We start from the raw sequence: 11,922 nt of genomic DNA, 5'->3' as shown, positions 1-11,922 counted from the left end.
GAGGCCGGGCGGGAGGCGGCGGCGAGAAGCTGCGGGATCCGGCGGCGGGCGGGGCGGAGGCGGAATGGGGGCGCTGGCGGTGCAGGTGGGCGGGGGCGAGGGGGAGTGGGGAATGGGGGAGGTGGAGAAGGTGGAAGGGGAGGGAGGAGAGAGAGAGGGAGAGGAGGAAGGGAGGAGAGAGAGTCGAGACAGAGCGAAGAAGAGCGGAGGGGGGTGGGAGACAGCCTGTCTCCAGTTGTCTTGCGGCTCGGTAGGTGCCGACCCTCGCGCCTCGGCCGTCCCCACCCGAGCCTACGTGGGAGCGGGGCTTTATGCTGGGCGCACCAACGCGTACCGCAAGGTCAACCTAAGACTGATTTCGCCCACCTAATATTGGGCGTCAACCCATGATCAGAATGCAGGTTTTCCTTCCAAACTCAATGTGTTGTCTTGTTATTATTTTAAAAGATATGTGTTTTCTTTTCTTTTTTTCGGCAAAAAAGATATGTGTTTTCTTGTTATTATTCTAATGTGTTTTCTCTTGAGCAAGCGACATTCTTTCTTTTTTTTCGAGAAAACTTCCGATCTATTCATCAACTGTTAATGTATTATTACAAAGAACGCTAGAAGTAAAATTTACATCCGGGTCCGTAGACCACTCAGCGACGACTACAAACACTGGAGCGAGCCGAAGACGCACCGCCGTCATCGCCCCTCCCTCGTCGGAGTCAAGCAAACATTGTTGTAGTAGACAGTCAGGAAGTCATCGTGTTAAGGCCCCATAGGACCAGCGCACCAGAACAACAATCGTTGCCGATGAAGAGAAGCGTAGATCAGAGGAATCCAACTTGCGGAAACACAGACGTAGACGAGCGAAAACCGGATCTAGTTGAATCCACTGAAGACAAACGCCGACCGGCTCCCACAAGATCCATCGGAGACAAACCTCCACATGCCTTCCGACGACGCTTGAAACATCACCGGGACAAGGGCTAGGCAGGGAGGACATTATTCTATCTCCAAGAAGCCGTCGTCGCCTCGTCTTCTTGAGCATGACACAAACCCTAACAAAACTGAAAAAAGCACATGAAAACGAAGCCCTCCTGCCAGCAAGGGCCGGGATCCACCACGCCTTCATGGTCCAAGGACCATAGGAGACGAGGCAGACCAGCGGCGGCGCCGGCGAGAGGCAGTTGAAACCCTAGATGGGAGTTCTTAGGAGGGCAGTAGTTGGTGGACTGTCTCTAAGCGACATTCTTTCTATAGAGAGAACAAGCACGTAGATGGAGAAAACATATAATGCACGTCGGGTGGTGTTTGTTTTGTAGGCTTTACTATAAGGGCTTCATTAATTTAAAACTAGGCACTATACTATTTTCTAAAAGAATGCACGTCGATTGGAGTTGAAACGCCATAGACGTACGGTTTCGATGCATCATCGTAGTTACCTACCAAGTCGTCAATCTTTGAACTATCTAACACGGTTAGTAACTTTTGCGCTATGCATCTTTGCTCGTCAAAGAATATGATTTTGTGTTTTTAATAAAAAAACATAATGCATCTTTGTTAAAATTACACATGTAGTATTGCATGTATCTTTTGTACGAAAATAGTGAGGTTTGAAATATACACATGATTTACTACTTGAGTTGCACCGGTTCAATTTTTTTATATGATGCCTATGATCATTGTTGCATCATTTTTTCCATGAATATGTTATATCTTGACGCACATCATTAAATTCTTCAAAGGAAACTTCACAATTTTTCGGGTTGGAGAAACTATGGACTCAAAGTATTGGGAGGACATCAATTCATGGTCAAATGCATTAGACAATTCTACTTTCAACATCATATAGTCCTTTTTAATGCGAGGATCAACAATTTAGATGTGAAGGACTTGCAAGGTGACATGGTTGAGGTGGTGGTCTAGTTTACTACTTGTTGCATATGGAGTATGTGTTATTTGTCTCGGCGGGGAAGAAAATGCATGAAATGAGAAAAGGAGAGAGGGCGGGAAAATGCATGATTAAGATTACTTTGGACAAACACCACGCATTGCATATCTTTTGTGTGACCTTAAGAATATAATGAGTGGTATTTCCATACACATTCTCCGGTTTAAAAATATGGCGGATTGATCACGACTAAGTATTACCAATTAATAAGCGCTCAGTCAAGCAACTAGCGCGCGACGCGTGATACTAATGTTCCAACTAACGATTTTCCTGCAACCCTTTGGCAGCGTTTAATGCGAGCAATTGTCGTGATTTTCTTGTGCCCAATCGGCTTTAACACACTCTCGTGGTTTTCCTCCAACGGCCTTGGAGGAACGAACACCCGCTCGATACCCGTTAGCCCTCTAATCCTGGACAAAGGGAGTAATGTGTAGACCGTTCCATCGAAATAAACTCCAAGAAATACTCCATCAATATATCTTTGTAGAGCTTATATAATTTGTCTAAACCCATTTAAAATATAACCAAGTTTATAAGAAAAATAGCAAGTACACAATTTGTTTTTGCTATGAAGGCAGGAATTGTCTGTGTTAATTAACATGTGTTTATGTTGTTCAACACTAGACCAAACATGACTCTGGGAAAATATACATCATGTTTTCACGAAAATTACATGGTCAAATTTTATATCATGGCTAAACCGAAGGATCATTTTGCACTTTAAAGATAAACAACATTCCGAGTAAACATGTACATAACAAATATATCAAATACGTTAAAAAACTTAAGACTAACTAAATATTATTTCAGGTAGTAAAGTTTATTCACCTCTAAATATATCAAATACATTACTATTTTATGACTCACTAAATATTATATAAAGTAGTAAAATTTAATCACCTCTAAAAACATTGCATCCATTAACAAATTATGATTAGTCAAATATTTTTTTAAAGTATCACTCCCTCCGATCCATATTAATTATCGCTGACTTAGTACGAACCAATGACAATTAATATGGATCGGAGGGAGTAGAATTTATTCACCTCTAAAAATATCGGATCTACAAAAAGCATTTATGAGTAGCTAAATCTTTTTTAAAGTAGTAGAATTATTCTGCTATGAAAATATCGGATACGCAAAAAAGCATTTAGGACTAGCTAAATATCATATCAAGCAGTGAAATCAGTTCACACTCTAAAAATAGAATATCACATCCAATAAAAATCATTTATGACTGGCTAAATATTATGTTTAAAGTAGTGAGATTCGCTCACCTCTAAAAATATTGCATCCATTTAAAGTAGTGAGATTCGCTCACCTCTAAAAATATTGCATCCATTAAAAACATATAATATTTCTATACGAAGGGAGTACTATTTCAAATAGAATAATACTTCCCTCTAAGAATACCGGTTACATGAATATTATATATCAGGTGGTAAATTCCTTCATATCTACAAATATTGGGTACAATCAAAGCATTTATGGCCGGCTAAATACCATATAGAGCAGTGACATTCATTTCAGCTCTAACAAATATTGCATACATAAAGGAGCATTCATTGAGGAGGTAAAATATTTACTCACCGAATATCGCCGCAAGTAATGTCGTTTGTACTCATGCTGCCAAAAAAAGATACTCTGGCTGGCGTGGCTATAGCAAAGCGTGTGCACCTAGCAGAACCCCCTCGCAGGGCCTTTCCACAAGAAAACTGCTGAGAACATACCGACAGCTCTCGCTGGCCCCGCCTCCAGCTGGAGGCTGAAGCGTGGGGGCCCAAAGCAGCCTGCCCGGGCCGCCCACGTGGGCCCGCGGAGTCAGCCGGCGAGCGAGGGCTCGCTCTCTCCCGGAAGCGTTTCCGGTGGGCAGAAAGCGTGCGCGACGAGGCAGGCACGCAGACGTGGCAAAGAAGGGTGCGGCTGGTGGGTGGGCCTGGCTGCCTGCTTCGCCCGACCCTACTTTTCAGAGAGAGCGACGCGCAGTCGGCCGCGCTCTTTTTGGTGCGAGAGCGATCGGGCCGTACATGTTCCCCATTCCTCGCGGGCCGCGGGTGGTGGTAGGCCGGGCGAGCTCCCGTTCCATCAGCGTCCCGTTCCCAGAGATGCCTCCTGGAAAGGGAATGGTGTCTCGTGCTGGGCCAGTACTTCACAGTTTCTTTTTACGGGGAGTATTTTATTTTTGACAATCAATACCATGATATATTTATAGTAGCAAATTGTACATGGTGTAGATACATGAGCTGACTACAAAGATTACAAAATAAAGTCTAAAAGAAACGAGCAAGTCTTCGACATATTCAAACTCTTTCTTCTTCCATGACACAGTCTTGTGCCTTTTTGAAGTGAGGCGTAGGAACATAACAAAAATATCAAACCACAGACCTATAAATACCAACGCGGGTTCTCCCATTATTTTAATTTGAACCGCAATGTGAATGTTGCGATGCACGCACGCCACCATTAAAGTAATCAACCAACATCGGCAAGAGTACCAACACAAGTATTCCAAGGACAAAAAACCAAACAGCGAGGTCGACGTCGCTGAAAATCAAGAGTACAAATCATCATTGTCGAGGACGTAGTATCGGGATAGATATTGCGAGGACAATCCTCCTCGCGACTGTTGGGGAACGTAGTAATTTCAAAAAAAAATCCTACGCACACGCAAGATCATGGTGATGCATAGCAACGAGAGGGGAGAGTATCGTCTATGTACCCTCGTAGACCTTAAGCGGAAGCGTTATGACAACGCGGTTGATGTAGTCGTACGTCTTCACGATCGACTGATCTAGTACCGAAGATACGGCACCTCGACGATCTGCCCACGTTCAGCTCGGTGACGTCCCGCGAACTCACGATCAGTAGAGCTTTGAGGGAGAGTTTCGTCAGCACGACGGTGTGATGACGGTGATGATGTTGCTACCGGAACAGGGCTTCGCCTAAGCACCGCTACGATATTACCGAGGTGGATTATGGTGGAGGGGCCACCACACACGACTAAAAGATCAATGATCAACTTGTGTGTCCATGGGGTGCCCCCTCCCCCGTATATAAAGGAGTGGAGGGGGGCGGCCCTCTCTATGGCGCGCCCTAGGGGAGTCCTACTCCCTCCGGGAGTGGACTCCCTCCGGGAGTAGGATTCCCCCCTTCCAAGTAGGAGTAGGAGAGGAAGGAAGGAGGAGAGAGGGAGGAAGGAAGGGGGGTCGGGCCCCCTCCCAATTCGGTTTGGGCTTGGGGGCGCGCCTCCCTCTTTTCCCTTCCCTCTCCTCTATTTCACGAAGGCCCAATAAGGCCCATATACTGTTGGAAATATGCCCTAGAGGCAATAATAAAATGGTTATTATTATATTTCCTTGTTTATGATAATTGTCTATTGTTCATGCTATAATTGTATTATCCGGAAATCGTAATACATGTGTGAATACATAGACCACAACATGTCCCTAGTGAGCCTCTAGTTGACTAGCTCATTGATCAACAAATGGTCATGGTTTCCTGACCATGGACATTGGATGTCATTGATAACAGGATCACATCATTAGGGGAATGATGTGATGGACAAGACCCAATCCTAAGCATAGCACAAGATCGTGTAGTTCGTCTGCTAGAGCTTTTCTAATGTCAGTATCATTTCCTTAGACCATGAGATTGTGCAACTCTCGAATACCGTACGAGTGCTTTGGGTGTACCAAACGTCACAACGTAACTGGGTGGCTATAAAGGTGCACTACAGGTATCTCCGAAAGTGTCTGTTGGGTTGGCACGAGTCGAGACTGGGATTTGTCACTCCGTATGACGGAGAGGTATCTCTGGGCCCACTCGGTAATGCATCATCATAATGAGCTCATTGTGACTAAGTAGTTGGTCACGGGATCATGCATTACGGAACGAGTAAAGTGACTTGTTGGTAACGAGATTGACCGAGGTATTGGGATACCGATGATCGAATCTCAGGCAAGTAACGTACCGATTGACAAAGGGAATTGTATACGGGATTGCTTGAATCCTCGACATCGTGGTTCATCTGATGAGATCATCGTGGAACATGTGGGATCCAACATGGGTATCCAGATCCCGCTGTTGGTTATTGGCCGGGGAGTTGTCTCGGTCATGTCTGCATGGTTCCCGAACCCGTAGGGTCTACACACTTAAGGTTCGATGACGCTAGGGTTATTAGGAAGATTTGTATGTGATTACCGAATGTTGTTCGGAGTCCCGGATGAGATCCCGGACGTCATGAGGAGTTCCGGAATAGTCCGGAGGTGAAGATTTATATATGGGAAGTCATCATACGGTCACCGGAAATATTCGGGGGTATACCAGTATTGTACCGGGACCACCGGAGGGGTTCAGAGGGTCCACCGGGAGGGTCCACCTGCCCCGGAGGGCCTTATGGGCTGTAGGTGGAAGGGAACCAGCCTCTAGTGGGTTGGGCGCCATTCCCCCCTAGGGCCCATGCGCCTAGGGTTTTGGGGGAACCCTAAAGGGGGCGCCCCCCTTGCTTGGGGGGCAAGCCCCCTCCCCCTTGGCCACCGCCCCCCTCTAGATCTCATTTAGAGGGGCCGGCCCCCTTCCCCCTTCTCTCTATAAATAGAGGGCTGAGGGGAGGGCTGCAGCACCACATCCAAGGCGCAGCCCCTCCCCAACACCTCTCCTCCTCCGCGTGAGTTTGGCGAAGCCCTGTCGGAGAACTGCCACTCCATCACCATCACACCGTCGTGCTACTGTTGGAGCCTTCTTCCTCAACCTCTCCCTCCTCCTTGCTGGATCAAGGCGCGAGAGACGTCACCGGGCTGCACGTGTGTTGAACGCGGAGACACCGTTGTTCGGTGCTTAGATCGAATTCGGCTGCGATCTGAATCGCTACGTGTACGACTCCTCCAACCGCGTTCTTGCAATGCTTCCGACTCGCGATCTTCAAGGGTATGAAGATGCACTCCCCTCTCTCGTTGCTAGTTACTCCATAGATTGATCTTGGTGATGCGTAGAAATTTTTAATTTCTGCAATGATCCCCAACAGTGGTATCAGAGCTAGGTCTATGCGTAGTTTCTATACACAAGTAGAACACAAGTTGTTGTGGGCGTCGATTTTGTCAATTTACTTGCCGTTACTAGTCTTATCTTGATTCAGCGGCATCGTGGGATGAAGCGGCCCGGACCGACCTTACGCGTACGCTTACGTGAGATTGGTTCCACCGACTGACATGCACTAGTTGCATAAGGTGGCTAGCGGATGTCTGTCTCTCCCACTTTAGTCGGATCGGATTCGATGAAAAGGGTCCTTATGAAGGGTAAATAGAAATTGGCATATCACGTTGTGATTTTGGCGTAGGTAAGAAATGTTCTTGCTAGAAACCTATAGCAGCCACGTAAAAACTTGCAACAACAATTAGAGGACGTCTAACTTGTTTTTGCAGCATCTGCCGTGTGATGTGATATGGCCAAAAGGATGTGATGAATGATATATGTGATGTATGAGATTGGTCATGTTCTTGTAATAGGAATCACGACTTGCATGTCGATGAGTATGACAACCGGCAGGAGCCATAGGAGTTGTCTTAATTTATTTATGACCTGCGTGTCAACATAAATGTCATGTAATTACTTTACTTTATCGCTAACCGTTAGCCATAGTAGTAGAAGTAATAGTTGGCGAGACAACTTCATGAAGACACGATGATGGAGATCATGATGATGGAGGTCATGGTGTCATGCCGGTGACGATGATGATCATGGCGCCCCGAAGATGGAGATCAAAAGGAGCAAAATGATATTGGCCATGTCATATCACTATTTGATTGCATGTGATGTTTATCATGTTTTTACATCTTATTTGCTTAGAACGACGGTAGCATAAATAAGATGATCCCTCCCAATAATTTCAAGAAAGTGTTCCCCCTAACTGTGCACCGTTGCTAAGGTTCGTTGTTCCGAAGCACCACATGATGATCGGTTGTGATAGGTTCTAACGTTCGCATACAACGGGTGTAAGCCAGATTTACACACGCAATACACTTAGGTTGACTTGACGAGCATAGCATGTACAGACATGGCCTGGGAACACGGAAGACCGAAAGGTTGAACATGAGTGGTATAGAAGATACAATCAACATGAAGATGTTCACCGATGATGACTAGTCCGTCTCACGTGATGATCGGACACGGACTAGTTGACTCGGATCATGTATCACTTAGATGACTAGAGGGATGTCTATCTGAGTGGGAGTTCATTAAATAATTTGATTAGATGAACTTAATTATCATGAACATAGTCTAAAAATCTTTGCAATATGTCTTGTAGATCAAATGGCCCACGCTAATGTTGCCCTCAACTTCAATGCATTCCTAGAGAAAACCAAGCTAAAAGACGATGGCAGCAACTACACGGACTGGGTCCGTAACCTGAGGATTATCCTCATAGCTGCCAAGAAAGCATATGTCCTTGATGCACCGCTAGGTGAAGCACTTGTTTTCACAGCATATCAAGACGTTATGAATGCCTGGCAGACGCGCAGTGATGATTACTCCCCGGTTCAGTGCGGCATGCTTTACAGCTTAGAACCGGGGCTCCAAAAGCATTTTGAGCAACACGGAGCATATGAGATGTTCCAAGAGCTGAAAATGGTTTTCCAAGCTCATGCCCGGGCCGAGAGATATGAAGTCTCCGACAATTTCTATAGTTGTAAGATGGAGGAGAATAGTTCCGTCAGCAAGCACATACTCAAAATGTCTGGGTTGCACAACCGCTTGTCTCAGCTGGGAGTTAATCTCCCGGATGATGCGGTCGTTGACAGAATCCTTCAGTCGCTCCCACCTAGCTACAAGAGATTTGTGATGAACTTAAATATGCAGGGGATGGAAAAGACCATTCCTGAGGTATATTCAATGCTGAAATCAGCGGAGGTGGAAATCAAAAAGGAACATCAAGTGTTGATGGTGAATAAAACCACTAAGTTCAAGAAAGGCAAGGGTAAAAAGAACTTCAAGAAGGACGGCAAGGGAGTTGCCGCGCCCAGTAAGCAAGCTGCCGGGAAGAAGCCAAAGAATGGACCCAAGCCTGAGACTGAGTGCTTTTATTGCAAGGGAAACGGTCACTGGAAAGGGAACTGCCCCAAGTACTTAGCGGATAAGAAGGTCGGCAATGTCAAAGGTATATGTGATATACATGTTATTGATGTGTACCTAACCAGCGCTCGTAGTACCTCCTGGGTATTTGATGCCGGTGCAGTTGCTCATATTTGTAACTCAAAACAGGAGCTGCGGAATAAACGGAGACTGGCGAAGGACGAGGTGACGATGCGCGTCGGGAATGGTTCCAAGGTCGATGTGATCGCCGTCGGCACACTACCTCTACATTTACCTACGGGATTAGTTTTAAGCCTCAATAATTATTATTTAGTACCAGCTTTGAGCATGAACATTGTATCTGGATCTCGTTTAATGCGAGATGGCTACTCATTTAAATCCGAAAATAATGGTTGTTCTATTTATATGAGAGACATGTTTTATGGTCATGCCCCACTGGTCAATGGTTTATTCTTATTTAATCTCGAACGTGATGTTACACATATTCATAGTGTGAATGCCAAAAGATGTAAGGTTGATAATGATAGTCCCACATACTTGTGGCACTGCCGCCTTGGTCACATTGGTGTCAAACGCATGAAGACACTCCATGCAGATGGACTTTTGGAGTCTCTTGATTATGAATCATTTGACACGTGCGAACCATGCCTCATGGGCAAAATGACCAAGACTCCGTTCTCTGGAACAATGGAGCGAGCAACCAACTTATTGGAAATCATACATACTGATGTGTGCGGTCCAATGAGTGTTGAGGCTCGCGGTGGCTATTGTTATGTTCTCACCCTCACCGATGACTTGAGTAGATATGGGTATGTCTACTTGATGAAACACAAGTTTGAGACCTTTGAAAAGTTCAAGGAATTTCAGAGTGAGGTTGAGAATCAACGTGACAGGAAAATCAAGTTCTTACGATCAGATCGTGGGGAGGGGGGGATATTTGAGTCACGAATTTGGCACGCACTTAAGGAAATGCGGAATTGTTTCACAACTCACGCCGCTTGGAACGCCTCAGTGTAATGGTGTGTCCTAACGTCTCATGTCTACTACACAACCTTCTTCTTGTAGACGTTGTTGGGCCTCCAAGTGCAGAGGTTTGTAGGACAGTAGCAAATTTCCCTCAAGTGGATGACCTAAGGTTTATCAATCCGTAGGAGGCGTAGGATGAAGATGGTCTCTCTCAAGCAACCCTGCAACCAAATAACAAAGAGTCTCTTGTGTCCCCAACACACCCAATACAATGGTAAATTGTATAGGTGCACTAGTTCGGCGAAGAGATGGTGATACAAGTGGTATATAGATAGTAGATATGGGTATTTGTAATCCGAAATTATAAAAACAGCAAGGTAATGAATGATAAAAGTGAGCGTAAACGGTATTGCAATGATAGGAAACAAGGCCTAGGGTTCATTCTTTCACTAGTGCAAGTCCTCTCAACAATAATAACATAATTGGATCATATAACTATCCCTGAACATGCAACAAAGAGTCACTCCAAAGTCACTAATAGCGGAGAACAAACGAAGAGATTATGGTAGGGTACGAAACCACCTCAAAGTTATTCTTTCCAATCAATCCGTTGGGCTATTCCTATAAGTGTCACAAACAGCCCTAGAGTTCGTACTAGAATAACACCTTAAGACACAAATCAACCAAAACCCTAATGTCACCTAGATACTCCAATGTCACCTCAAGTATCCGTGGGTATGATTATACAATATGCATCACACAATCTCAGATTCATCTATTCAACCAACACATAGAACCTCAAAGAGTGCCCCAAAGTTTCTACCGGAGAATCACGACGAAAACGTGTGTCAACCCCTATGCATAGGTTCATGGGCGGAACCCGCAAGTTGATCACCAAAACATACATCAAGTGAATCACGTGATATCCCATTGTCACCACAGATACGCACGGCAAGACATACGTCAAGTGTTCTCAAATCTTTAAAGACTCAATCCAATAAGATAACTTCAAAGGGGAAACTCAATCCATTACAAGAGAGTAGAGGGGGAGAAGAAACATAAGATCCAACTATAATAGCAAAGCTCGTGATACATCAAGATCGTACCAAATCAAGAACACGAGAGAGAGAGAGAGAGATCAAACACATAGCTACTGGTACATACCCTCAGCCCCGAGGGTGGACTACTCCCTCCTCGTCATGGAGAGCGCATGGATGATGAAGATGGCCACCGGAGAAGGATTCCCCCTCCGGCAGGGTGCCGGAACGGGTCTAGATTGGCTTTCGGTGGCTACGGAGGCTTCTGGCGGCGGAACTCCCGATCTATTGTGCTCTCGGATGTTTTTAGGGTATATGGAGATATATAGGCGGAAGAAGTATGTCAGGAGGGCCACGAGGGGCCCACGAGGGTGGAGGGCGCGCCCTAGGGGGGTGGGCGCGCCCCCCTACCTCGTGGCCTCCTCAAAGCTTCCTTGACATAGAATCCAAGTCTTCTGGGCTTCTTTCCTTCCCAAAATGAGTTCCATGAAGTTTCAGGTCAATTGGACTCCGTTTGATTTTCCTTTTCTTCGAAACCCTAAAACAGGGTAAAAACAGAAAACTGGCGCTGGGCTCTCGGTTAATAGGTAGTCCTAAAAATGATATAAAAGTGTATAATAAAGCCCATAAACATTCAAACCAGTAGATAATATAGCATGGAGCAATCAAAAATTATAGATACGTTGGAGACGTATCAGCATCTCCAAGCTTAATTCCTGCTCGTACTCGAGTAGGTAAATGATAAAACAGAATTTTTGATGCGGAGTGCTACTTGGCATAATTTTAATGTAATTCTTCTTAATTGTGGTATGAATATTCAGATCCGAAAGATTCAAGATAAAAGTTCATATTGACATAAAAATGATAATACTTCAAGCATACTAACTAAGCAAT

The sequence above is a fragment of the Triticum dicoccoides genome, chromosome 3A (assembly GCF_002162155.2).
Source record: "Triticum dicoccoides isolate Atlit2015 ecotype Zavitan chromosome 3A, WEW_v2.0, whole genome shotgun sequence".
Taxonomy (NCBI): Eukaryota; Viridiplantae; Streptophyta; class Magnoliopsida; order Poales; family Poaceae; genus Triticum; species Triticum dicoccoides.
This window is presented reverse-complemented; position numbering follows the sequence as displayed.